The following is a 27154-nucleotide window of genomic DNA, read 5'->3' as shown; positions in this document are numbered from 1 at the left end:
TAGTACAAGCAGCAAGGAGAGGGGAGCAGCAAGGAGAAGGGAGCAATGCCAGTACCACTGTCTCTGCCTGAGTCTGCACACCTCCAAGAGCACCAGCCATAACCACCCCGGACTACCACCATAACAACAAGCAGCAGCACCAGCATGACAGTCTCCTCCACCACCATTTCACTTCCCATGCTGGTGCAACCAGTCAGGCCATCAGTGGACTCTCCTTCAAGCCGAGGTGATGGATGAGTCCTGCATGGCAACAGAGATCATGGAGGCCATGAACCACTTGGTACAGGGGTGGTTCATTGGGCAGGGTGAGCTCATCTGTGGGTTCATGGTCACTGACAATGGGGCCAATACAGTCAAGGTGGTCCATGATGCCAACTTTGTTGGCATCTGCTGTGTGGTACACAAGTTCCACCTTATTATTAGGGATGCCTTGGAGGGGGACAGGGCTGCCAGTGACGGTGCCAGCACCACCAGAGCAAGCTCATTTCCAAATGCAGGAAGGTGGCAAGCTACTTCTACCAGAGCAACAAGGGGGGCAAGATGTTGTGGGACAAATAAGCAGAGCTTAACATCCCGCAACACAAAATCATGAAGGATGTGGAGACTCAGTGGAACTCCAGGTACCTGATGCTCAAGAGGCTGGTGGAGCAACAGAAGGCCATCAATGAGATGACCTTGGTCAGGGAAATTGGAATCAGTGGTCTTTTTAACACAGCTGAGTGATTTACCATCTGCCAGATCTTGTTGGTCCTCAAGACCTTCCTCGAGGTCACTGAAATACTCAGTTCTGGTGATGCCCTCCTTAGGCAGGTGATCCCTCTAGTGAGGGAACTTCAGAGCTAAATGGAGAGCTTCCAGGGGATCAATATTCCTGGCTGGGGTAAGCCGCTGTCACCAGATATGCAGGCACTGGAGAAACAGCTGAAGGACGCATCAGGAAATGGCTTGATCCCTTGTGATCCAGTACGGTCCACGTGCTGGCCGCTATATGTGACCTGAGGGTGAAGGGCAGCATATGCAGCAGCCAAAGCCTGAATTAGTGGACAGAGGTGCTGGTGAAGAGACTCAGGGAGGCAGAATAGTGGAGGTGGGGGGACATGGAAGAGGGGGATCCACTTTCCCATGATAGCACGCCATCCACTAGCCTGTCTCCTACTCCACTACAAGTGCTGCCAATGTGGGCTAAGGGCATGGCTTTCATGGTAGGGTCCAGAGGCACCAGACCCCACCATCAGGCAGGTAGCACTCAGGCCTTGGTGGCTGCCTATCTTGCCAAGGACGTGGAGCCACTGCTGTGCGACCCCTTGGCCTACTGGGCAAACTGCAGCCAGATGTGGCTGGAACAGGCCATGGTTGCTCCCAAACACCTGTCTACCAGCCAGTGTTCTGAGCGAAAGGGTGTTCAGCATTGCTGGGGATGCTGTGACACCTCACTGTACCTGCTTGGATCCTGGTTTGGTGGAGCAGCTCGTGTTCCTCAAGGTAAACCTCCTGCTGCTGGGATTCCCGAAGCTCCCGGTGCAGATGGAGTGCCACCCTCCTGACTCTGCCCACACCCATTTCCTTTTTTTGTTTTTTAAAACCAGCCAGCATGGAAAGAACATTTCCCTGCTGAGCTTCTGTGCTAGGACAAACTTGGAGGTATGTGCTGGGGCTATGGGGAAGGAGAAGGCCACAGGTCCTGGGTATGATCACTAAAACTGCACTCTGCCAGGGTTGGGAGGCCTGGTGGGACTGCTGGCAATGAGGCAGCCCCAGAAAATGCCAGGACCCAGACCCCCCTGGTGAAAGGCAGGTAGGAGGTGCTATCACCTCCAGCTAACGCACACATGTACACAGTCCTGGCTGGGGAAAGCCCAGACTCGTCATGTCTTTAACAGGCCTGAGGCTTGCTGGTTGCAGTGGAGTTACGCTGAGCCCACCTGGGCCTGGAGCCTCACAACTGCCTGAGATGCCAGCTTTTGGGTTGAAAAACCCTTTGTCAGGCTGAGGAAGCACCTGAAGTTGGTGTGTGTACTTTTCCTGGATGGAAGGAATAGTAAAGAAGCCAGAGGCTGGCATGCAATGCAGGCAAAAAAGCCAGTCACTGAAAAAAGAAATAGAGGCATCAAGGGGTGAGGGACAAGCAGGGGAGGGGGGAGAGGAAGGAGGATGTAGCAGCGCAGGTAAAAATGCAGAGTTACCCGGGGAGTCAGATGTCCGGCAGGTTGTAGTGTGTTAGAATTCCAATGTCTATACTGAGTCCATGAGTTTCTGTACCTAGGTTGATGAAGTGCAGTTCATGAGCTCATCTGTGAAAAGTGGTTCCTGGAGCCATGCAATGGGCTCCTGCCACCGTAAGGGAGAGCTCTGAGCTCCCCCTGGGTCCTAGCCCAGGGGCTGACAGAGAGCACCAGGCCAAGTGACAGCTGTCTCCTGGCTGGGGCTTGGACATTGCTCCCTGCCCCCGGGGGGCTGCCTGCTGCTGTGCTGGGGACAACGTCCCCCTGCCCCAGTGGGAGGGAGCTCCCCAATCAAGGGCAGGAGACTTGGAAAAACCTGCAGGGGAGGGGCAAGTCCCAGTCTGCCAGTGGAGCAGCTAGTGGCAGATCAGGGCAAGGGGCTGGGATCTACAACACCCCTGAAGCTCTTTCCAAGCCCTGTGCCTTGATCACCCAATCAGGGCACAGGGCTGAGACCTGGTGCTGACCAGGAAAGCTCTCAGCCGCTGCTCTGTGATTGTGGGGTGCGAGCTGAAGAGCTTGTTCTTTGTTCAGCTCCATGATTGTGAAGCTGGGTGGGGAATAGGCTAGGAAGCTTGCTCCCCGCTCAGCTCCATCATTATGATCATGGAGCTGGGTAGGGAATAAGCTCTCCTGCTCCTACCAGCAGGGAGCTCCCAGTGCCAGCTCTGCAATCACAGGGATCAAACTGGGAGAAAAGGATCTCCCAGCCCCCCACACCCTGATCGTAGTGGTGAAGCAGGAGCTGGGAGATAAAGATCTCCCAGCCCTTACTCCCAGCTCACAATCTCAGAGTGGGGGGCTTGGAGCTCCCTGCTGCTAGGACACCCAGGCTGCAGTGGCAGAGCCTGTCCCAGCAGCAGGCAACCCCCTGGTGGCTGGTTGACCGAGAGCAGATTTGCTCCCAGTCAGGAGTCTATGCAAGTGCTACTGCGCAGTAAGTACTCACAAGTAAATTTGCAACTTGCATTTGCAAGTAGCGAATTTACTTACGATTAGCAAAGTTTACTGAACAGTAAGTGTGTGCATATGTAGAAACACACACCTACTGCATAGTAAACTATGCTACTGTGTGATAAATTATTGCATCTAGATGTACTCAGTGCGTAGCATTCCTTTGAGTGAGAGTGCTGACAGAAATTGGATCTATTTATGGAGCAGCACTACACAACTCCTGTGTATCATATTATACTAATTAATGGCATTGTGGCCAAAAAAAAAAGTAACACAGTCTTTTATCAGTTTCTAAAACGCCCTCAAATCTCACATCCGGCTTCCCCCAGAGCCAGATTGTCTTTTTAGCCTTTTCTGAGCAATGACTTAGCTAAAAATAACATTTCTATGAGTTATTGATTCAGTACAGATAACAATGCTTCATATATAGTTACTTTTTTTTTCAACTTACTGGTACCAAAAAACATAAAACCAGAATCAGGGCTGTAGGTGTATCTGAGCTGGTTGATTCTTCATTGATCACAGAACAATGACGACAGATTTACAGGATAGTATACCAATTACAGGAAAATGCTTGCATCTTTGCCTTGCCAAGCATTACTCCCTAATAGCAATTTAGAAATGTATTATGTCATTATGATTACAGGAGTTCATTCTACATACTTCAATAACCCAAAACACATTATTATTGGTCTTTACAAATAAGCTTCTGACTCTAGCTATGCAAAAGTATGTATTGTAAATTCCATTAAAAATTGCACCAATTCAAAGGTGCTTCAACTTCTACAAGTTTAGAACACCTAGGAGGTTAACAGATCTCCAATACATAAAAATACTCCTGTTGAACATGATAGAAACCAGAAAGCCAAGACAATACGGATGCTTCTCAGTTTAAAATACAGAGAGCTCTTGCTTCTACACTGTCACCAAAAAAAAATAGATAAAAAGCAGCACATTGTAGATTTAGGAAAAATTAATGTACATAATGTTGGATATAGAATCTTATCAATATTGTTGTGACTTAGGAGTTAACCACACTTTTGACTCCTTTCATAGTCTGCCTCAGGGCACCTTATTCTGTTTTTGGGTCTTCACCTGCCACTTTTCTCAACTGGGACCCATCTCTCTCTCCCTTAAAACCAGGGTTTGAAAAGGCTACTTTCCCCTTGCAGTTCACTGTAATCATCCCTTGCAGGTTTGATCTCACTGTATTTACTCAAATCCAAACCAAGCTTTTTACCCTTCATTTCATCATAAAGAAAGACAAGCCCTGACCTGAGCCTGGGGCTGGGGCTGGGGCTGGAGCGACAGCTACTGTTGCCACTGCTGCTGGAGGAGATAGCAGCAAGGTGGTGAGTGTAGGTCAGGGGTCAGTAGCTAGGGTCTGGGATTGGGAAGGGGATGGGGCAGCAACACTCACTGGGATTGGGTTGGGGTTCAGGGAGAAGCATGAGTGTGGATCAGTCAGGGGATCCTACAGCAGCATGAGTTGGGAATCGGGAGAGAGATGGGCATCAGTGTGGAACTCAGACCGGGTGAGGGGTGGGGAACAGCAGTGTTTGGGGGACCGGGCAGCAGTACATACCACTGATAGGGCAGGGGAATCAGGAAGCTGCACAGGTTGGGGACTGAGCAGCAGTAGGTCCTGGGGTGCTTAAAACAATAAGCATGTTACACACATTCTAACTTACTAGGAACTACTTATTATTCACACAACAAGCTGTTTAGTACTGACACCAGCTCATCAGCTTTTTGTCTTTCCCTGTACATAGCCTTGACTTCAGATTGGAGATCTCTCTTTACACCCTTTATTTTTATTGTTTGTCCAGTCTCTTTAACTAAGCCAAATTAGTATATACAGGTTCCCCTGTGACAAAGGCCATCTCCAGACTTGTTTCCATGCTTGGTGATTTCCATTAATTACCCAACAGTGAACTTAGGCACACTGGGTACATTATGTATATATAGTACCTATAGCATCAATATCAAAGATCGTTTGTTTGTTTAATAGTCCATATAACTATATCATCTATCACTTTTGAGTATATGAGCCTTTGAAGTCTCCATGCTTACAAGGTCTCACATCTGTCACAATCACACATCCAAGTCTTACAGTACTTTGTGAATATGGAAAATCTTTTTACTCTCCAAGAATTTAGAGAGGTGTTGAGCAATTGTTCAACTGCACTGACAGCTGTCTTGTGTGGGATTTGTACTGTCATTTTTCCTGTTCACTATGTGCATGAAGCTGCTGGCAACACTATTTAGACTGTTTTGGTTGTATGGCTAATGGTACTCTAATGTCACACAGGCCTATGCCAGTTTCATCCCAAATGTAGGTGCCCAACTTTCCAAATGTCTGGCTGAGACAGTAGTTGAACTGAGAAATACTCAGCTAGGTGACAAGAGCTGGACAACTGCACATTGGGACTGATGAAATAGGTGTTGAACTGAGTGATGAACTGCCGAGGAGGCCCAGTTCAAATAGTCAGCAGCTTCATTAGCTGGCTTAGATGGAATGCACCCATCAGACATCAGAGCATGACCAATGGCAAGGATATTTGAGAACTCATGGTGCTCAGGAGAGTTTTCTGAAGATTGGAAGAGGGCCAATGTGGTGCCTATCTTCAAGAAAGGAAGGAAGGAAGATCCAGGGAACTACAAGCCAATCAGTTTGACCTCAATCCCTGAAAAGATCTTGGGAAAAATCATCAAAGAAACCATCAGCAGCAGGCTAATAGAATGCAGCATTCTGAGAGATAGCCACCATGGTTTCATTGTGGGTACATCTTGCCTGACAAACCTCATTTTCTTCTATGACCAGGTGACACAGGACAAAGGAGAAGAGGTTGATGTCACATATTTAGATTTAGATATCAAAAAAGCCTTTGACTTGGTCTCCCATGATGTCCTCATGGTAAAATTTGGAAACTGGGGCCTCAACAACCTTACGGTCTGAGAGCTGGGGAACTAGCTTCGTCGTCAGACCCAGAGTGATAGTCAATGGAACCGAGTCAACATGGTGCATGGTGATCAGTGGCATCCCCCAGGACTCAGTACTTAGACCAATAATATTTAATATATTCATAAATTATCTGGATTCGGGTGTTAGAAGCAGACTGGCTAAGTTCACAGATGACACCAAATTATGGAGAAGTGCAGTCACGCTAGGGGATAGCCTGGCAATTCAGGCTGACCTGGACAGGCGTAGGCAGATCAAAGCCTGATGACATTCAACACAGAGAAATGCAAAGTGCTCCACCTCGGGGAAAAAAACCACACATCATACTTAGAGGCTCAGCAGTGCTACACTCACTAGCTCCATGACTGAAAGTGACTTGGGGGTCATGATTGACTACAAGATGAGCATGAGCCACCAACATGATGCTGCAGCCAGCAAACCAAATAAAACTCTAGCTTGCACCTACTGATGCATCTCAAGCAAGACCCAAGAAGTCATCCTCCCACTTCTGTCAGCCTTGGTGAGACCATAGCTGGAGTACTGCTTCCAATTCTGGGCTCCGCACTTTGGAAAGGATGTGGAGAAGTTTGAGAGTCCAGAAAAGAGCCACACACATGATTAGAGGTCAAGAGAACAGGTCTTATGTGGAGAGACTGAGAGACATGGGACTCTTCAGCCTGGAGAAGTGAAGGCTCATGGGTGACTTGGTGGAAGCCTATAAGTATAAAAGGGGTGTGCATCAGGAACTAGGAGAACATCTGTTCATCAAGGCACCCCAAGGGAAGACAAAGTCTAATGATCATAAAATGCTGGGAGACCATTTTAGACTGGACATAAGGAAAAACATTACCATCTGAGTCCCCAGAATCTGGAATAGACTCCCCCCTAGAAGTGGTGCAAGCACCTACTCTGATACCTTTAAGAAATACTTGGATGCTTATTTTGCTGGGGTGATCTGACCCCATCTGACTTCTTGCCACTGTTCAGGGGGTTGGACCTGATGATCTTCTGAGGTCCCTTCCAGCCCAAATGTCTAAGAAATCTATGAAATATAAGAGTCCTCTTTGGCTGTAGACAGCAAGCAGAGGAGAGCCCTGTTCCTTTGATTCAGAGTATACAGTTTTCTTTTATTACCAAATTTAAAAAGATCTACTAATTGCTAGGGGGCCTTTCTAAGACAAATATTTTTCAAAATGTTGTTTTTCCAAACAATCTTTGATTTAAGTGCTTAGTTGATCCAGGAAAGATGCATTTTCCTTAAGTTAACACATGTTTGGATACCTCTGGGTATCTAAAACATGAAACTCTTCTCAGTCCCACTCAGTCTGGGATTTTTGTACCAACCAATTCAACTTGCTCAATTTACTTTCTTTGAAAAGGCCTTGGAAAAACAGATTAGATTAGCAGGGTGACCTGAAGACCAACCAATTTGGGATCTGATAGATCAGTGGAAAGTTCCAGAGCAGACCACCTTCTCCTATAAGTCGGTTTAGTAAGCTGTTTGGCCAATGCAGTCAACCTATCTCAGTTGTTACAGAATCCTACAGGAAGGGAGCGCTGATCTCTGAGGTATCAATGACTTAAAATAATTTGGGTTCTTCCAGACTATCCTACATGCCGTAGACAAGAGCCCTGAGCTGCTTGAACATCATTAATTGTTAAATGTTCTGTTCAGTAATGTTGAATCAGGGTAAATTTCGATTTACTCTACAGTGCTGTATTGTATGATGCTACTATAACATAGAACAGCACAATGGTTAGTATCCATAACCATATGTTAGGTTTCATTTGAAATAGACAAAAAGGAGGCTCAGCTGTAGGGAGGAGGTCTTTCAACATCTGACAGACATCTGACTCACATCTCAGACTCTGACTGACTCAAATGCGGCTCAGCAGTGGCCCTGATTTTAGGTTTTTTCAAGTAGAAAGTAGAAAAGGCAAGCCCACATGCTTAAATTTTTTACGTAAGATGGATATCCAGGTCTGAGAGGGGAACATTGAAGATTGTTTATGAAAATCCAAAATATGCAGTGACAGAGAGAAGAGGCTAGGGAAATCAACCAAAGGTTAGAATTAGGAGGCACATCCTGTTCTACCTCTACCCAGACATATATACTCTACAGGCCTGGAGAAACTCCTACCACATGCATATGCACTCCACAAGCCTACAGAATCTTATTCTACAATTCAGCTGGTGTTATTTCATTGTATGGGGTGAAGGCATGACTTGCAAGCCCTATTCCGAGGGAGTTTACCATGTACACTATAAAAATTCAGCTTTCTTCAGGGTCATTATTTGCTTTTCTGTGTGGAAGGAAGGTCTGGCTACAGAAGAATTATAGGAATGGACTCATTAGCTACTCCTTCGACTGGGGATGGACAATGGAAAAAAATATTTTTTAATATTAGAGAGACTAGGTAACCAGGCCCCCATTATGCTAGATATGGTACAAACACAGTATAAAAATACAGCCCTTACTGCATAGAATTTGTGATATAAGATACAAGACAGCAGATGAAGAGCATGAGTGACAGCAATCTCTACTGATAAGCAGCCAGCCTGATCTACTGCTAACAGTCAGGGCTGAAGAGAATTCATCCATCCTCCTCTTGCAAAGGATTCCTAGGTTGTGCACTGGGAAGCACAGTTGGATCTGTCAACAGTTTGACTACACAAAATAATCATCAGGCATTATGATGCAGGCATGAAGAATTTCAGTTATGATTTGTGGTATTAAAAAATAAAAAAATAAAAGCTCAAACACAGCAGACTTACAGCACTATTAAGTGAAAATACCCAAGAAGGCTAGTAACTGATATAAAACCTCTGTAATCCAATCTAATACCAAAATAATCATAGCAAAATCAACATAAAGACACCCAAGATGACATAAGACAGGACAAATTACACATAGGCAGATAACTACCACATATATTTTTGCAGTTGTGAATCATGTAACAGTGACGGAGACTAAAAGCTCTTGGTAAACTCTAAGAGGCATCATAAATAGTTCTGATTCTAGGCTATATTAAATTAAATCTGTAGTTTAATTAACTTTGCCAACAAATGGGCACTGACACACTAAACGACGTCAGCTGAAACACAGTATATTTGCAGTCTAATAACTTGTTTCCTTTAAGTGCTCTGCTGTACATCTCTTAATTAATAAGAAACCTAATTCCCGTATTTCATGCAACTATCTTTGTACTCCCCCATCATTCTTTTCAGAAAGCAACTTCAAATTAGTTTTTCCCTACCAGTAGTTTGGTGATTACTGGGAAAGACTTCTGAAAACAGCCAAATGAAATGAACTGCCACAAGGCTGCCAAACAAACAGCTCACTGACAAGTTTTGCTTTCTTCTTATATCATTCTGTTTAAATAAGATCCACATTCTATTTGTTAAAGATGCAATTTAACTAAAACCAAGTTACCTGCCATCATTTTCAGTCAAGTAGAAAGTGTTCGATATGGAAGTGCCCTCAACAAAGTTTTCCTTATCTGCAAACCTATAATACAATAATTGCAGCACTTCCAATACAAACTACACTATATCATATTGGGTTTTTTTGTCATATTATGGGGAGTTTTAAATAAGTAATCCCAAAGTTTTGACAGGAATCAAGAGAGACAAAGGAGTGGGAAGCAGTGAAGGTCACAATCTCCATGTCTTTCATTACTTCTCTATTACTCACTCCAGTTCACACTGAGGCCCACATCATGTGCTGTCTGTAAGTGTATGACTGCCATCTCTGCTGGGATTCGAAAAACAGGACCATGCAAAAACGAGCCCTATCCACTCATGACAACTTCACACACAGCTAATAACAACTGTACAATTTTTTTTCAGCCATCAGGAATACCACCCTCTGAGAGCAGTGTCTACGTTATTGGTCTGCTGTCAGGCGCTTCTTATTTGCTATGCCCTCTGACCCCAGGATTCTCTCTCTCCTAGCTGCTTGTGGTCCATCTTCAACAGGAAGGGGCACTAGTCCATGGGCTGTGTAGTTATCACCAGCTGCAATGTACAAACAGTCATACAGGAATGAGAAGAACTAAAAACAAGGTTTTGTTTGTGGAGCAGTAGGCAAGCCTCTGCAGATCCTTTGTCTCCCTCCAAGGAACCCTCTATATGTGCAGGTAAAGCTGGAATTGGATCTCATATGTGATCCATACAATCGCACCTCCTGCCATGCCACATGTGCGTGGCAGGAGGTGCGATTGTGGGATGGCATATTAGATCCAATTGCACCTTATTGCGAGTGTAGGTGGAGCCTGATCCTGGGATTCTCCTGAGCTGGCAAGAAGCAGGCTCTCACCAAAAGGGGTTGTCCCTTTGCTGTACCCCCTTTGACCATAAGTCCCACACCTGATGGGGTTCCTGGTCCTGGCTGCACTTTATGTCAGGTGAGGGGGCTCTCGGTCCCACCTGCATGTGAGGTGCAGCTGGGACTGGGAGCCTGGTCAGTTTAATATACATTGTCAAGATCCAACTTTATATCTGGTTAGAGCTTTTTATCACGTGATAGCTACTTTGCACATGTAGCTGGTCTTAAGGTAATTGCCCAATTAACCAATTAATTGTGTGACAAACCTGTAACATGTAATGAGGGCCTGACTAATGTAACTGACAGACCATCTCTCAGTTCCCAGCTTCTGTACTCTAAGGGAGCATCTCCAAACTAAAACTTCTGTCATCACATCTTCCCTCTTAACAATAAGTCCAAAAAAAAATCAATACAAAAGTCAATTAACACCCATCTCCAGGAGATATTAGTAGCACTTCACTCTTGAATGAGTCTTTACCACTTACTTTTTCCTATCCCTGCTTTTCTGCAGCTCTTTTAGCAAGTCTGTGAAGAGGATTTACTTTCTGCTCAGACCAAGGAAGTGTCAGATCCAGTTTCTGGTTTGTTTTTGGATGGGAAGCTTTTCCTTCAAGTCTTGATAGACTTGATTCCTTATACTGGGATCCAGTTCACTTGCACTTTTGGTAGCTCTGCTTCTGCATAGAGCACAAAGTTAATTAGCTACAAATCACTGAGGCTGATTTTCTCTTTCTGCATTTACTAATACTATCATATGTGCATTTTTGTCTATAGGTACATGTATTCCCATAAGTACATGGTTGCTTCTTCTGTTCTGGAACAGTTGGTTTCTTTCTAAAAAAAAGTCCAGATTTGGGCCATGGCAGCCATGAGGATCATCAGGAGGTATGAATGTTTTGTCTTAATATACTATAAGCACACACTTAACTAGATTCAATTTCTCACAAGTTTCCAGGCTCAAAACTGGAATCGCCTCCCTAGGTACCACAATGAATGTGAGTTGCATGCTGTTTTCATATTGGAAGCTGGTGATGCATTTCTGTTTTATGGGTTCTGAATAGGCATTTAGTTCAAAGTTTGTTGGACTCACTTTTGGTCTTGAATTTCTATTGTTCATGCTCTAGTAAAATATTAACCTGAACTCCAGGGAACAATTTAAATGAAAACCATCATTCCTTGCACTTCCACTGACAAAATCCAGCTTCTCCCATTTCTGTAGCCCTAAATCACCCTATGAACCTCCACGAAAAGTACCCAAAATAGCTATCCTGAGTAGTAAATCATTTCATCAATCTTGAATGCAGCAGAACTGAGTGCCAGCTTCTGGAGAAAAAAAAATCCCATTTTTCTGGAAAGATTACATGCATTCAGAAAGCTGCCTCAAACAGCAGAGCTCTGCTCCATGTATCAACTAACAGCTGTCCAGCATTCCCAATACAAATATGAATATAAAAATGAAAAATGAAAAAAAAAATTCTACTAAAACACGGTACTCTTCTTCTGCACACTTCCCTACCTGGGCAGAGAAAAAGGGAAAAAGAAGAAAATCCCCCAAACTAAAAAGTACCTGTAACAAGACCAGGCCCTAGAGGAAATGAATGTCCTGTCATGCCTATGCAGCTCCTGCTGTTCTGACTCCCTGGGTACCCTCCCTGGGTTAAGCCCTTGTCTGTCTTTCAGCTACAGGTCCCTTGACCTCCACTGCTCCCCATTTCAGCCTCTTGAGTGCTAACTGGGACCTCCTGGCCTGTCCATGCTCCCAGGGCATCCGTCACATTAAGGGCTAATTCCCTGGCCTCTGACTTCCTCTATAGCCATGCCCATGGCTCTCAGATGTTACCAATTAATCATTACTCAGGTGGAACACTTTTCCTCCTAGTCAATAGTTTGTTGAGTGTTCAGCCTGCTCAGCCTCTGCCCCTTTTCTCTTGCTGCTCCCCTCAGCCTAGGCCCAGTGCCAGACCTGGCTTCTGGGTTTCAACCCATCTTGCCCCCCTGGGCTCTGGTTTCACCCTTCTTGAGCTTCAGTCCCCTGGCCCTGGTCCTCACCCCTCCTGGAATTCAGGCCCTTAGTCCTGGTTCTTACTAATCTCAGGCTATCGTTCCACCTCTTTTCAGACTGGTAGGCCCTGGCCTTAGCTCTGCTCCGCATGGGCTTGTGGTCTGGCCCTCTTGGCTTCAGGCTAAGTATTTGGACTACACTCTGGCCCTCTTTGTTCAGGCTCTGACTGCCCTGGGGACCTGCCCCTAGCAGGGCTCAGTCACCACCTGTCTCTCAGGCACGTCCTACCTCCTCTGATAGTTCAAACCCAAACCACCAGTATAAGCCACAAGCCAAAATATAAGCCCCCTGACTGTAACAACACTCAAAGTTCGCCAGAAATAACAAACTATCCTCATCTTTGCCTGCAAGTCCCAGAGGTAGCAGGACCCCAGCCATTTGCTCTGCTACTGCCCCCTTGCTGCAGAGCTCTTCCACCTATGACTTGTAGAGCCATACTCACTAACCTGGCTTAGGCCCTGGGCTTATATGCTTCCTAAGCCCTGCTCCTTCTAGTCATTTCTAATCAGATGGCTCTCCAGTCACCCACAGGGGTTTCTGATTAGGGGCCTGATAGTTAGTTCACCAGGCAGCTTCCAACTGCTACTCAGCTGCTTTAGCAGGGCCCTTGCTACCCAAGCAACTAGGTTTCCAATAGGCACTTCCAATGTGGCCCCTGGCTGCGGCCCTGCCCGTTTGGCCCCGGGCTGCGTCTTTCCCTGTAGTCAGCTCATCAAGGACAGTATCTCCCTTCACCTGGGGAACTCTCTGCTGCTACTTTCCCTGTTACATACCTCCTCCTATTTTACAAATGGGGGTTGGGGAGAAGGAGGAGACCTTCATGGTCACCCTTAACCCTTGCTCCAATATATCAGGCACAGACCTTCATATTTCTAAGGTGGTGACTATTATACTGTTGGTTCCCACAACTTAACTAGCTGCTCCAGATGGGGCCCCTGTATTCTTCCATTTGTAGCAAAACCCCCAGTTTTTCTTTTTTAATATACATGCATACATACATACATACATATACATATGATAAACATGCATTCCCTTCACTTCCCCAATTATTTCTGCCTTTTCTTTCTCTCCCTCTCTATTCCCTATAGACAAGCATAAGCAAGCTCAGACTTAGGATAAGCTTTAACATTTTTATTTTGGAAGCAAGTTTTTGGTTTTGGATATCCACTGTATTATTATTATGTTTGTATTGATTTTTACTGTTGTATATTATATTATTATCATTTTCTTATTGACTGTAATTGTTTCATATGGATAGTGTATGGTTTAGGCCTGTGTTTGTAAGTGAACCAAAGTAATGTCAAGTTTCCATTTTGTATGTTAAGTCTCTATCTTGTGTTGTCTGCCCGGGCATCCCCTGTATTGCAACTGTATGATTCACGTACCCCTCCCATGCAAATTGGTTCCCAGATGAATGAGAGTGATTGGGAATAATTGAAATATAATGGTAGCAGGCCTCTACTGAATGGCCTGTAATGACCAGGCCATCACCTCACATTGATTCATCCAAGAACCATGGACCTCACCCAGGGACAGAGACAAGAACCCAGCATTTGAAAGACAAAAGACTCTGCAGAACCAGCAACTCTACCATTGCACCCCACCATTACAGACACCCAAAACTGCACATCCCTGCAGGGAGCACACATGCTCAGTACACCAGGGACTGACCTTTGCCTGAACATGCCTCTTGTCACTAGGGTCACACAAGGTCTGCCCCTATAAAAAGGGGCAGTGAAGACAGACCCAGTGGGAACGCCATTTCCATCTGGACCAGACCAGCTTCACATCACCTATCCACTCCAGAGGCCTTGCCAGCGAGCCCCTCTGGACAACACCAAGCTGAAGGAGACCCCGACTGGCCATCAAGGATCAACTTCCAGCCTGGGATAGGTAGATACTACCTGCACACTTCCTCCTACAGTTTGGACTCTCTCTCTGTCTCTCTCCTCCTGGACTTCAGTGGCCTTCAGTCCCTGAACCAAGGCTCCCTAACCCCTACTGCTAGTGTGTGGGTGTGGGTGAAAGGGAACCAATAAGACATTGTGTCACCATCTCCCCTGCAAGAGAACCAATAAGACATTGTGTCACCATCTCCCCTGTTCAATAAAACCACTGTCATTTGCAACCCTGAGTTGGGTCATGTTTTACTGAATCCCAGTCCCTTCCCTATCTTAAACTGCAGCCTCATTCTTGCTCTCTCTCTCTCCGGTCCAGCCTCCCCCCTCCACTAGTTTCCCGATCTCCTCCCAATTCCATCTCCCCTTTTCTGCCACCTCTCAGCCTTTCCTTGCTTTCCTGCTGTCCCTGCTACCTTTCAGCCTCCCGTGCCATCTACTGCCTTTTCCCTGTGACTTTCTGCTGCCTTTCTCTGCTTTCCTGCTGCCTTTCAGTCTCTCCTGCTGCTTTTCCTGTGATTTTCTGCTCTCCCCCTGCTCCTACTGCCTTTTTCCTGTGACTTTCTGTTGTCTTTTTCTGCTTTCCCACTGCCCTGCCGCCTTTCAGTCTCTCCTGCTGCTTTTCCTGTGGTTTTCTGCTGTCTGTCTGTCTGTTTTTAGGCTTCCCCCACACCTTCTGTACTCATCCCCCCCATCCCCTGGCAGCTTCCCAGCTCCTTGTGGCTGTCCTGCAATTATCTCTAGCAGCTGGAGCCTTTCTCCAGCTCCCAGCACCTACTGCCACCCCCTGCAGCTTCTCTAGCTGCCCCGGAGCCATCCTCTGGCTCCTCACACCCAGAGCCCATCTTTAACAACCACACTTTCCCTTAGTCCCATTTTTCCCTCTTCCCACCTACCTTTTCAGCTCCCCCATAGCTCTGGCTCCAGTCCCAGCCTCTGTGCCTGCATCGCTCCCCTGTTCTGCAGGCTTTGGGCATTGTCTTTTAATCAATTAAGCTCAATTAACCTAAAGTTACACCTGAGCCTCAGTTCTTCAGCCCAGGCCCCTCTAGTCTACCAGTTCTAATCCCGGTCCCGGTAACTTTCACTCCCAGCAACTTTCACTCCCTACACTTCTACTTTCTTACCTTAACCTTTCCCCAGGTATCCCAAGTACACCAAGCACATACATACACACACATCACAACACCCAACTTAGGAACTCACCTGTGTGTATGTGTAGGTGGTTTGTATGTGTGTGAATTAGTGAATACACATATTTTGACATATATAGATATCATTGTGTGTATGTATGGTATATGACTTAGTAATCCATGTATGTGTATTGGATGGGCAGGTGTTGGTGATAGGTAACTGATTCTGTCTAAATGTGGTGTGTGTAGCATGTATGGGCTTAAACTGGTGATAGGTGTGCATGAACCTAGACTGGTTATTTTGAAAGTGTGTGTATCTGAGTTACTAGTGTTAGTGTGTATGCACCTAGTGAGTGTATGTGTGCTTAACTGATTTTTATGTGTGCATGTGCAATTGTACACCATGCCTTCCTGTCTAACAGTGCAATATTGAGATCCTGAGCATTGGCTCAACCCCTCAGGGCACCACATTGAGCCTACCAATACTTCTTACAAATCACCTTCTATACATATCAGCTTCCCAATCCTTTCTCTTAACATGAGTCACTTTCATACCCCTCCAACTAAGGCAACTGTTTTTTCTATGAGTTCTTCCCCTCTTCCAGCAACCCTTACATCACTGAGGTCAGGCATCTCCAGGGCAACTACTGTCTGGGGTTCCTCCTGGGGAGCAGACTTTACTGGCACTGGTCTTTCAAAGAGGGATCATTCATAGAGTGCCAGCACTGCCTGCATGGCCTCTGTCAGGGTCCTAACTAGGACCTTACCCCAGACCCAGCTCTCTTGCCATCTTGGTCCCTTTGCATGTCTGCACATCTCATCACTCCCACTAGAATGGACACTTCCTTTAGCATTCTCCAGCTAGCCCTTCTTTTAAATTTTCCACCTGGACTGGACTCTGCCTCAAGTTCATATCAGTTCATAGTATCTAGTGCATAGTCTCTTTACTTTCACGTTTCACCACCCCACAGCCACTAGGGCTTCCTCCAGCCCCTCTGAATAGTGTGATGAGTTACAACTCCCACCCTTTCATTAAATATCCATTTAATAGTCCACCAGCCCATTTTATCTAGGAAGCTATTTATAAACAACGTTCTATGCCACCCCCCGCTCCCCCCCACACACACTCTTATCACCTTATCTGCCACTACTCATTGCCTGAGTTTTTACCCCCAGGTGCAGCACTGGCTCTTCCAGTTTTACCCTTGTTGGTGGTGATGATTTGTTTGCATTGCTGCCATTGTCACTACATCCTTACTTTGCTGTCTCTTGCTCTGCTTCAGCTGCTGAGGCTAACTCCTAGTATCAATCACACTCTTCTTCTTTTCTACTGGTGCCTCCCTTGTGTCTTAAGACTCTGGCTCATTCACAGGTATGGTGGAGTTTCCTCCAGGTTCTTGCCTATTCAGTCCCTGTTTCAGTCTCCTCTTAATGCCAGAGATCCTCAGGATCTCCAGCAGATCTGGGGGCCTTACCATCCCTGTGAGAGCCTAGAAAGGGCTCCTTCTCACCTGGTCCTTTCCCCAGTTCCCCACATCAGGGAAATTCTGTGGATCCCCTTATCTTTAGAGGGAGTCCTCCCCAACCTGGGTTCATTCTCTTCATCACCCATGGGAAATGCCATAATGGCCACCCATGAACTTTAGAGTTAATGTCATCACCCCCAGTGTTTTATGCAGGCATACCTTTTCTCTTCAGTGTCACGTTGCCCCTCTCTTCCTGGACTTTGTCATGTCCTTCCATGCTTGTCTTACTTGCCTCAGTCAAGGATTACTGCTTGCCATGGACAGTTGGACTAGCTTTGCCCTATGGAACTGCGTGCCTTTTCATCAAGGTTTCTCCTTTCTCCCCTGTTTCTGAAATTCCTGCTTCGGTGTCTTTTGCCTCTTAGGCCATTCTCTGCTGTAGCTGTGATTACTGCCATCACTTCATCTTTAGACTTCCATGTCTGAAAGGGATGCAATGGAGGCTGGCTGGTCATAGATGCTTAGTCGCTCTTCTGCTGCCATCAGGGATACTGCTCCAACAGCCTCATCCCTTGTGCAGGTGGTCAAGACACTCACTTCTGGTCTATGTTGTGGCTTCACCCTGTGGATAAAGTTTTGGCAGGGTACCCTCTCATCAGTGTCCCTCAGAGCCTGGCTTCCACTCTCCTTTGCCTCTTTTCTTCAGATTCATGGACATTAGGGCTGGAAGGGACCTCAGAAGATCATCAAGTCCAGCCCCCTGCCCCAAGGGCAGGAAGTCAGCTAGGGTCAAAGGATCCCAGCAAGATAAGCATCCAAAGATTTCTTGAAGGAGTCCAGGAGTCTTGAAGCTGCCTGCACCACTTCTGGAGGGAGTCTATTACAGGTCTTGGGGGCTTGGACAGTAAAGAAATTTTTTCTTGTGTCCAGCCTAAAAGTGTCTTGGAGGAGTTTATGACTGTTGGTCCCTGTTTTCCCTTGGGGCGCTCTGGTGAGTAGACATTCCACCAGATCCTGATGTACACCCCTTATGTATTTATAAGCAGCCACCATGTCCCCACTGAGCCTGTGCTTTCCCAGACTGAAGAGTCCCATGGCTCTCAGCCTCTCTTCATAAGGCCTTTTCTCTTGCCCTCTGATCATGTGCATGGCTCTCCTTTGGATTCTCTCAAGCTTCTTGATATCCTTCTTGAATTGTGGAGCCCAGAATTGGATACAGTACTCCAGCTGTGGCCTCACCAAGGCCAAATACAGTGGGAGGATGACATCCTGAGATTTACTTGAGAAGCATCCATGGATGCAAGCCAGAGTTTCGTTTGCTTTACCAGCTGTGACATCACATTGGTAGCTCATGTTCATCGTGTGGTTAATCATGACCCCCAGGTCTATTTCAGCTGTGGTGCTAGCAACCATAGAACTGCCAAGCCTATAAGCATGCTGCAAGTTTTTTTGCTGAGGTGGAGTACCTTACATTTATCAGTATTGAATGTCATCAAGTTTGCATCCGTCCACTTACTAAGTTTATCTAAGGCAACCTTGATCACTAGCCTGTCCTCAGGTGTGGATGCTATGCCCCAAAGTTTAGTCTAATCGGTGAACTTGGCCAGTGTGCTTCTGACACCAATGTCCACATCATTAATAAAGATGTTAAAGAGAACTGGTTCAAGGACAGAGCCTTGGGGGACACCGCTGGTCATGGAGCACCACAATGATTCACTGCCATCGACTACTACTCTCTGGGTCCAACCTCGGAGCCAATTTCCCAGCCATCAGACTGTGGTGTAGCCGAGGCCACAGTTGGCTAATTTTTCCATGAGGAGGTCATGGAACACAGGATCAAAGGCTTTTTTAAAGTCCAGATATATGACGTCAATCTATTCTCCCTTGTCCGGGTGATATGTCGCCTGTTCATAGAAGGAGATGAGATCAGTCAGACAAGACCTACCTATGACAAACCCATGCTGGCTATCCCTCAGGATGTTGCCATTAGCCAGATTATCAAGAAGTGTCTGTTTGATTATTTTCTCCAGAATTCTACCGGGGATTGAGGTCAAGCTGATTGGCCTGTAATTCCCAGGATCTACTTTCTGCTCTTTCTTGAAGATGGGTACCACATTGGCCTTCTTCCAGTCTTCAGGTACTTCACCTGAGTGCCACGAGTTTTCGAATATTTTTGCCAACGGTTGAGCTATGACACTTGCCAGCTCCTTGGGTACTCTAGGGTGTGATTTGTCAGGACCAGCTGACTTGAAGGTGTCCAGCCTCTCAAGGTGTTCCTTTACTAGACCTACACTGATGCTAGGTGTAAATATACCCTTACCCTGGCCATTCCATGTCATGTTAGGCAGGGCGGTCCCTTTGGGCCGATGAAAGACTGACACAAAGTACCCATTAAGCAGGTTAGCTTTTTCCTGGGTGTCTGTTATCAGTTGTCCCATTAGGTTCAGTAGGGGTCCAATGTTACCCTTGCTTTTTTTCTGACTCCCTACATATCTGAAAAAGGACTTCTTATTATCCTTTATATGTGAAGCCAGATGGAGCTCGGTTGCAGCCTTGGCTTTCCTGATCCACCCCCTGCAGGTATGGACCAGTGCTGAGTACTCCTCCTTGGTGGCAGTTCCAGCCTTCCATCCTTTATAAGTCTTTCTTTTTAGGTGTAGGAGGTCCTCAAGTTCTCTGCTGAGCCAAGGAGGTTGCTGTGCCCTTTTGCTACCCTTCCTCCAAGATGGGATGGCCATCCCTTGTGCTGTCAGGATTGCTCCCTTGAGGAGCAACCACTCCCCTTGGAATCCTCTTCCTGTTGTGTCATGGTCCCTTTGTCTGTCTTTATTCTTTTGGTATATTATATTCTGTGCTTTGCTGAAGTTGCAGAATCCTCGGCTCCTTCCAGTTCCCTTTGAGTTTCTCCAAACTGTCCATTCACAGTCCTAGTATACTTGCACCCCAGAAGAGGATGTTCTAGCTCATATGTGGGCCTCCTCCTCATGCAGTCTCTCTGCCTCCAACCACCTTTGCTCAAAACTTAGCTCCTCCCTAAGTCTCTAGTTCTCTTCAGTTATGGTAATGGCTTTTTTTGCTGGAGCTTAGCCAATTCTTCTGGCAGGGTCCTGGTTTCTCACTGCTTCTACTTTCCTGATATGTTTTTCTCCACAATGGCCACTTCAGTCTGTTGGTAATGATACAGATACCCTATAGCCATTAGTTCTTCTTCTCAGGCTTGGACACTGACCAGTTCCTTCCACAGCAATGCCACCAGCTGTTCACTCTGTGCACATCTCTTGTCATTCTCTTGCCTTTAGCTGGATCACTCTCTAGGATTCACGTTGAACTTTAAACCACTTCTTTAAAGTTCTCTTGGATTTCTTCTGTTGTTCCATTTCCCCAGAGGCCCCCCTGTCTTCAGGTTGTGGGCATTCTCTACCACCTGCAATGCAATGTTGGCCACCTCTTTCCTTATCAATTTTAATTTGCATTCCTAGCCTCTCTCTAAGTCAATCAGAAGAATTTGCTTTTGCTCCTTATTTTTTTCCACCTCCATGGCTATCAGGTGCTTCAGTTTCATATTTTTAACTTCTTCCTCTGTGGCCTGTGACCATTGCTTTAAAGATGGTACCTTGGTTTCCAGTTGTACATGGTTGTAGCATTCAATTGCAAGATTCCATTGCAGGTGGGTTGCTCTTTCTGCAATCTCATTAGAGTATAAATCCGACTATAGTAACTGGTGTTTTAGTTCCTGTATGCTCTGGCTTCTACTTCAGCCTTCTTTCCACTGCGCTGCCCTTACGTTCTGGTCTCTGGGACAATAAATGCTCTGACAACTGCTGTTGCATAGCTGCCCAGATTTGCTGGGCTGCTTTACTTTGCATCAGGATTTCTCCTATTTCCTTCTTCATCCACAGCAGCAAAGTCATTACCTGTTTTAGTATTATCTGGTTCATCTCATTCTGTTCCAGGGTCATTTTCTGGGTGGTTTCTTGCTGAGCCAAGATCTGCTCTATTTGTTCCATTTTAGGCCCCGGGGGTTTTCTCTCAATCTCTGCTACAATGTCATTCTTTGTCTCCTAGCTGCAACCTCTCCCCATGCTCTGGTTTGGGCTTCTCATGCTGTTTACTCACCATGTGAGTGGGCTCTTTTCTGGTCCCCATGTCCCTAGTTGGCCCCAAGGATTCTCTTGTTCTATCTAGGGAAACAGTCCCTGGTGCATGGCCTTCCTGGCTAATGCATCAACGTAACAGGACAAGACCCCAGAGGTGGCCTTGATGAAGCTCCTGTTCTGTTCTGACTCCATGGGTCCTCTCCAATTTCCTTTTCCTGTTATACCTTGACATAATACATTGATGAATAATACAGGGAGGCTGCCCTTGGGTCCCAGGTAGAGCCCATGTCTATCTTTTGGCCAGTAGGTCCCTCTTGGGTGGTTTCATTTCAACAAAATGATTTATTACTTAAATTATACCAGCAGAAAATTATTACTTTTAGACTTATAGTCTATCAATTTACTATTTGGCTATTTGTACATTCCTGAGCTTGGCTGTAGGAAACAATTTTCAGCACTGGACAAAGTTGTATATCATTTTTCATAATCATTACAAATTATGTTTTTAAATAAATCATCGTTTATTAAATTAAAGCACATTAAAATAGCCTAACTGACACATGGATAATCCATATTCACTAAAATATACTGTGACTCACTGCATACATATTATTTAAAAAATAAATTAGATGGTTTAAAAATATGCTTATCTAATGGGAAGCAATAGGATTTCATGGATATGGAATACTGTAAGACCTTTTGCACAAATAGCCAACTAAAATTTATGGCCTTACAGTTTATGCCAGTTAGGAAGAAAAAATATCATGATGGAGTCTTTGGTGTCTTTGACTCAATTACGTTTATTTACAAGAATATGCCAAAAGCCTTGCTCCCTTTAAACATAGAAGAAGTCAAACAGCAGCAAGTAGTTCCTTTGCTTATAGCACTAATCTTTCATAGAAACAGAGACTAGGAAATGTTCTAGGTTATCGTTCGGTCCCCTGTGACTGCAAGCTGTAAGGATTTATATACTTGTAAGGGTCGGACTGTTACTCAGCTCCCCTCTAGGATACTGCTGTTATTCAGAGATCTGCAGAGCTGCACAGATCTGAAAAAAAGAGTCCAATGGCTGTCTTTGTTATAACAACATGAATAAAGAAGCCTGTTTGTAAAAGCGGCTGCTGCCTCAGTGAACTGAACCCATAACACAAGAAACCTTTTTAATGGAGGGTAGCCAAACAACCCACAAGAGCATTCACTCTGGCCTGGCCTACACACAACAGCAACAAAGGACCCTGCTAATATCCCCTAAAAAAACCTTAAGGTCTTCAGTCTCAAAAAACCCAGAGCCTCAGAAAAGGAAGAGAGAAGGAGAGTATCTGAACCCCCAGATCTTCTCTCTAGACTTCTTAGAGCCATGTGCTAGTTCTTGTTCAGACTATGAAAGGTTCTCTGTCTGTTTCTGTGTACTGTCTCTGCTTCTCAGCCTGAGTTCTCACATCTGTCCATGCCAAACAATACTTTGCTAAGCTCCTTTTGCCAGGGTATTTGAATTCCAGAGCAATCTTGAGTTTCTATTGTTCTGGGGCAGAATCTTATGTTTAATAGTCTCCTATTGCTCTACTAAAAGAGGGATGCTTCAATGAATTACAACCTAACTTATGAACATTGTTAAGTTTCCATTAAGTAAACATTGCAAAAATGCAATGGCATATATCAGAGCTCAAGACTGTAACAAAAGTAAAGTAAGCCTTGAAAAGATAAGTTGGTAGGTAAAGTAGGTAAATCTGGTGCCCCATGACCTCCTCATGGAAAAATTGGACAACTGTGGCCTCAGCTACATCACAGTCCAATGGCTGGGAAGTTGGCTCCAAGGTCAGACCCAGAGAGTATTGGTTGATAGCAGTGAGTCATTATGGTGCTCCAAGACCAGCGGTATCCCCCAAGGCTCTGTCCCTGGACTGGTTCCCTTCACCATTTTTATCAACAATGTGGACGTTGGTGTCAGAAGCACACTCGCCAAGTTCGCTGATGACACTAAACTTTGGGGCATAGAGTCCACACCTGAGGACAGGTTAGTGATCCAGGCTGACTTGGATAAGCTTAGTAAGTGGGCAAACACAAACCTGATGATGTTCAATACTGATAAATGCAAGATACTCCACCTCAGGGGGAAAACCCTTCAGCATGCTTAAAGGCTTGGCAGCGCTACACTTGCAAGCACCACAGCTGAAAGAGACTCGGGGATCATGATTGGCCACAAAATGAACATGAGCCACCAATGCGATGTTACAGCTGGTAAAGCAAACAAAACCCTGGCTTGCATCCGTAGATGCTTCTCAAGTAAATCTCAGGATGTCATCCTCCTGCTGTACTCGGCCTTGGTGAGGCTGCAGCTGGAGTACTGCATCCAATTCTGGGCTCCTCAATTCAAGAAGGATGTTGAGAAGCTTGAGACAGTCCAGAGGAGAGCCACACACATGATCAGAGGGCAAGAGAATAGGCCTTATGAAGAGAAGCTGAGAGCCATGAAGCTCTTCAGCCTGGAAAAGCGCAGGCTCGGGGGGACCTGGTTGCAGCCTATAAGTACATCAGAAGTGTGCATCTGGGGGAACGTCTGTTCATCAGAGTGCCCCAAGGGATAACAAGGACCAATGGTCATAAACTCGTCCAAGACTGTTTTAGGCTGGACATAAGAAAAATTTTCCTTATTGTCCAAGCCCCCAGGACCTGTAAAAAATGTGGTGCAGGCACCTACTCTGGACTCATTCAAGAAACGTTTGGATGCTTATATTGCTGGGATCCTTTGACCCTAGCTGACTTCCAGCCCCTGGGCAGGGGGTTGGACTTGATGATCTTCAAGGTCCCTTCTGGCTCTAATGTCTATGAAATCTATAGTCTTTAAATAGTCCCGTTGGTAAATGGAGAATATTGTATACCAGCCAAAGCTTTTGAAATAATTTAGGTAAGCAGAGAGTAGTAACCACCCCAATTTCCTCAGGACATCAGCAACCCACAACTTCACACTCTTAAATACTATGGGATCTTCCAAAAGCACCAACAGCTCAGTCCAGAGCCTTTTTGTGGACTTGACATAGGACTGGGAAAACACAAAGAACATCTTTACTCACTGCATCCCTAATCACTGTATGGATAGAAGGTAAGGAGGGGAGTTCTCCCTCCTTGTCCTCCCAGTGGGCAAAGCCAAGGAAGGCCACAGAGAGACCAAGGTCTTTATCTCCTACCCGGTGAAGATAAGCTAAGAACATGGGGGGAAAGACACTTAATAGCAACCCTGCTCCTAATTACATGATTCCCTTTACTCAGGGTCAATCAGATAACTACAATCTAATCTGAATAGAGCAAAAGCCTGGTTGTACCTCTCATTGGTAAAACAGGTGTACTCTGATGTCCTACACTATGCATAAGGCATAGCCACTGAATTCCTAAGGTAACTGGCTGGTTTTTTTTGAGAATCTCATTCAAGTAATCTGAATATAATAAGTAATGTGTGTAACAGCAGGTGGAACCAGGGGGGCAGTCTGCAGAGCTGTGGTAACTGCTAATTTGGGCTACAACTCTCAAAAACTGCAAGGAGGCTGGAGAAGCAGGGGGAAAAGGGAAAGGAAGCATGAGGCTGGAGTTTGAAAAGCAGATGTACATGGGATCTGGTCAGCCCAAAACAAGAGGAGTGCACCATGGAGATAGAGAACCCACTGGCTTGGCCAGCCAAGACCGTGTGCAGTGAAAGGGGTGAACTCAGATGGGGGCAACTGCAAGCTGCTGTTTGAGCAACCTGGGGCTAAAAGCTTGTTTAGGGATACCTTCAGAGGTGTGTGTGGGGAGGCTGGAATTAAGGTACTGAGTGTACTTTACCACAGCTGTTGGTGTTCCTTTATCTTTTTTCCTGTTTACTCCTGTCGGTTTGTGACCCTAACCCCTATGATTTTGTATATAAAAGTGGGAACTCCCAATTATTTCTTGTGCCAGTTTCTGGGGCTGCAAAATTGTCATAATAGCTTTTCCTAGTTTATGAGGCCCAGTTGGGTAATAGCATACGGTGGTATAACTGCAGATATGGTTTGTAGCCAACAAATTATTTGTCTAATGCAACTGTGCAAGGTATTCAAACCCATTGAGGAACTCATATCAAAGGCATCTTTAATCCTGCTACTGAGTGTTATCAAGAATTCAGTACTCGATATATTTGTGCTAGGTTACAAAAGGAGATTGGCATGGTTAATCTAGTCATCTGTAATTCCTGGGTACCATCTGCCAGTATAACAAAGAAACATGCGTTGAAACCAGATTATATTCACTTGAAAAAATACTTATTGGAAATTCAAGTTGGCATTCAAAGCCCAAATACTTTCCCTTATTGACTTCAATGCAGAATTAATTTAGTTGCTGTCTGCTATCTTACTTGTTTCGCTCATACACACAGAAACAAGAAACTCCACAAAACAGTTGCACTTCTCGGCTGTGCAATGAGTACTAGATACTGCCTTCAGGAAAATTGGACCTAGCGGATCACAAGAACAGAAGCAGTCAGCAGACAATGAAAGACTATGAAAATACCCCTTTTCCTTGGCAGCCTTCAGACAGGAGATACTTCCCAATTTAACATGTGCCAATGGCTATGGCAGAATGAAGAGGATCTTCTTTCTGGTATTTGAAACCTCCTTAAGGCAGAAAATAGTATCTCAGATATTCTTGTCCACATTAAATACACTTTGAAGCAGCATAAGTCTCCCCAGCCCCCACCCCTGGCCTGTTTGGACTTCAAGGACTGGAATAAGATCTTATGTGCTGCTATATTCTTCTGCAAACACCAGCTCCTTGGCTGTATCAGAAAGTTCCCCACTGCCCTAAATCATATTCCCCTGCAAATCAAAAGGATTATACTTTCATTACTCCCCAGGTTAGTCCAGGAGCCCTTTGGCAGCCCTTCTGCCCAAGAGCTCTTTCCTCAGCAGCTTCCAGAGCCAGACTGCCTTCCCTGGCTGTGGCCCTATGCTTATATACTCCCTAAACCCTGCCCACTTCTGGTCAGGTGACTTCCCTGGGATGGCTGCAGGTATGCTCCTTTACCTTACTGGACAGCTCATTGCCTAGGCAGCAGCATTTCTTTCCTGTTTCACTTTTTACAGCTGGCCCCTGTTTAGCCCCCTGGGTTCTGGCTCCTGCAATCTCTCTCTCAAAGTAATAGGAATTTGAGACCCCCTGTTACACCCTGCAGCATGGGTTGCTATTCCTGCATCCCCGCTTATCAAAATCCTGGATCTGCTTATGTGTACAACTAAGTAATTTTTTTTCTCTGCTAGGATATATTTAGGATTATGGTGGTGGTTTGAATGGGAGCCAGTGCCTGTTTGAGAAGTGCAGTATCAACACAGCATCTCTCTCTGGTCATGGCCTCTTAGCTGTAAAGAAGAACTTCAGTAGTTTTGCAAGGTAGGAGGCCATAACTGCAGTGGGGTGGGTTGAGGTGTATGACACAGTCTTTAGATAGTTATGTGAGAGGCATCTAGAAAGGGCAGTAAGATAAATGGAGATTTCTTCAAATTGCACCTCAGCAGGATAAGTTTTTTGGTGCTGGAAGCCAGAATGCCAAATAGAGCACAAATTTATGGACATGCATCTCTCACTCCATGAATGATCAGCTTCTTTATAGTATTCCATTGATTAATCCCTCCATGTAGCTCTATTTCTGGTTGTAGATATGTAGCCAGTTGGGAAGTATGAGTTACAGTTTGAGGGTATATTCTTGTGTTAGAATTTTGTACTGGTGGTTTGGGTTGGGACTATCAGGGATCAAGAAGATCCCAGCAGGGCTAGGCAGCCTGGTGCCCAGAAAAGGATGGAGAAAGCACCAAAGCAGGGTTAGTGCCCAGGAGCCCTGAATTCAGGTTCAGCACAGTGTGCCTGGGCTAAAAGGCCCAGCAAGAGGAAAGGTATGGAGGCCAAGGACCCAACAAGGGAGAGTGATTCAACAGGCAACATCTGCAAGGCATATAGATTCATAGATTTTAGGGTCGGAAGGGACCTCAATAGATCATCGAGTCCGACCCCCTGCATAAGCAGGAAAGAGT

Source organism: Alligator sinensis, unplaced genomic scaffold (genome assembly GCF_000455745.1).
Source record: "Alligator sinensis unplaced genomic scaffold, ASM45574v1 scaffold243_1, whole genome shotgun sequence".
In the NCBI taxonomy this organism is placed as follows: Eukaryota; Metazoa; Chordata; order Crocodylia; family Alligatoridae; genus Alligator; species Alligator sinensis.
The sequence above is the reverse complement of the archived record's forward strand: the minus strand, read 5'-3'. Positions refer to the sequence as shown.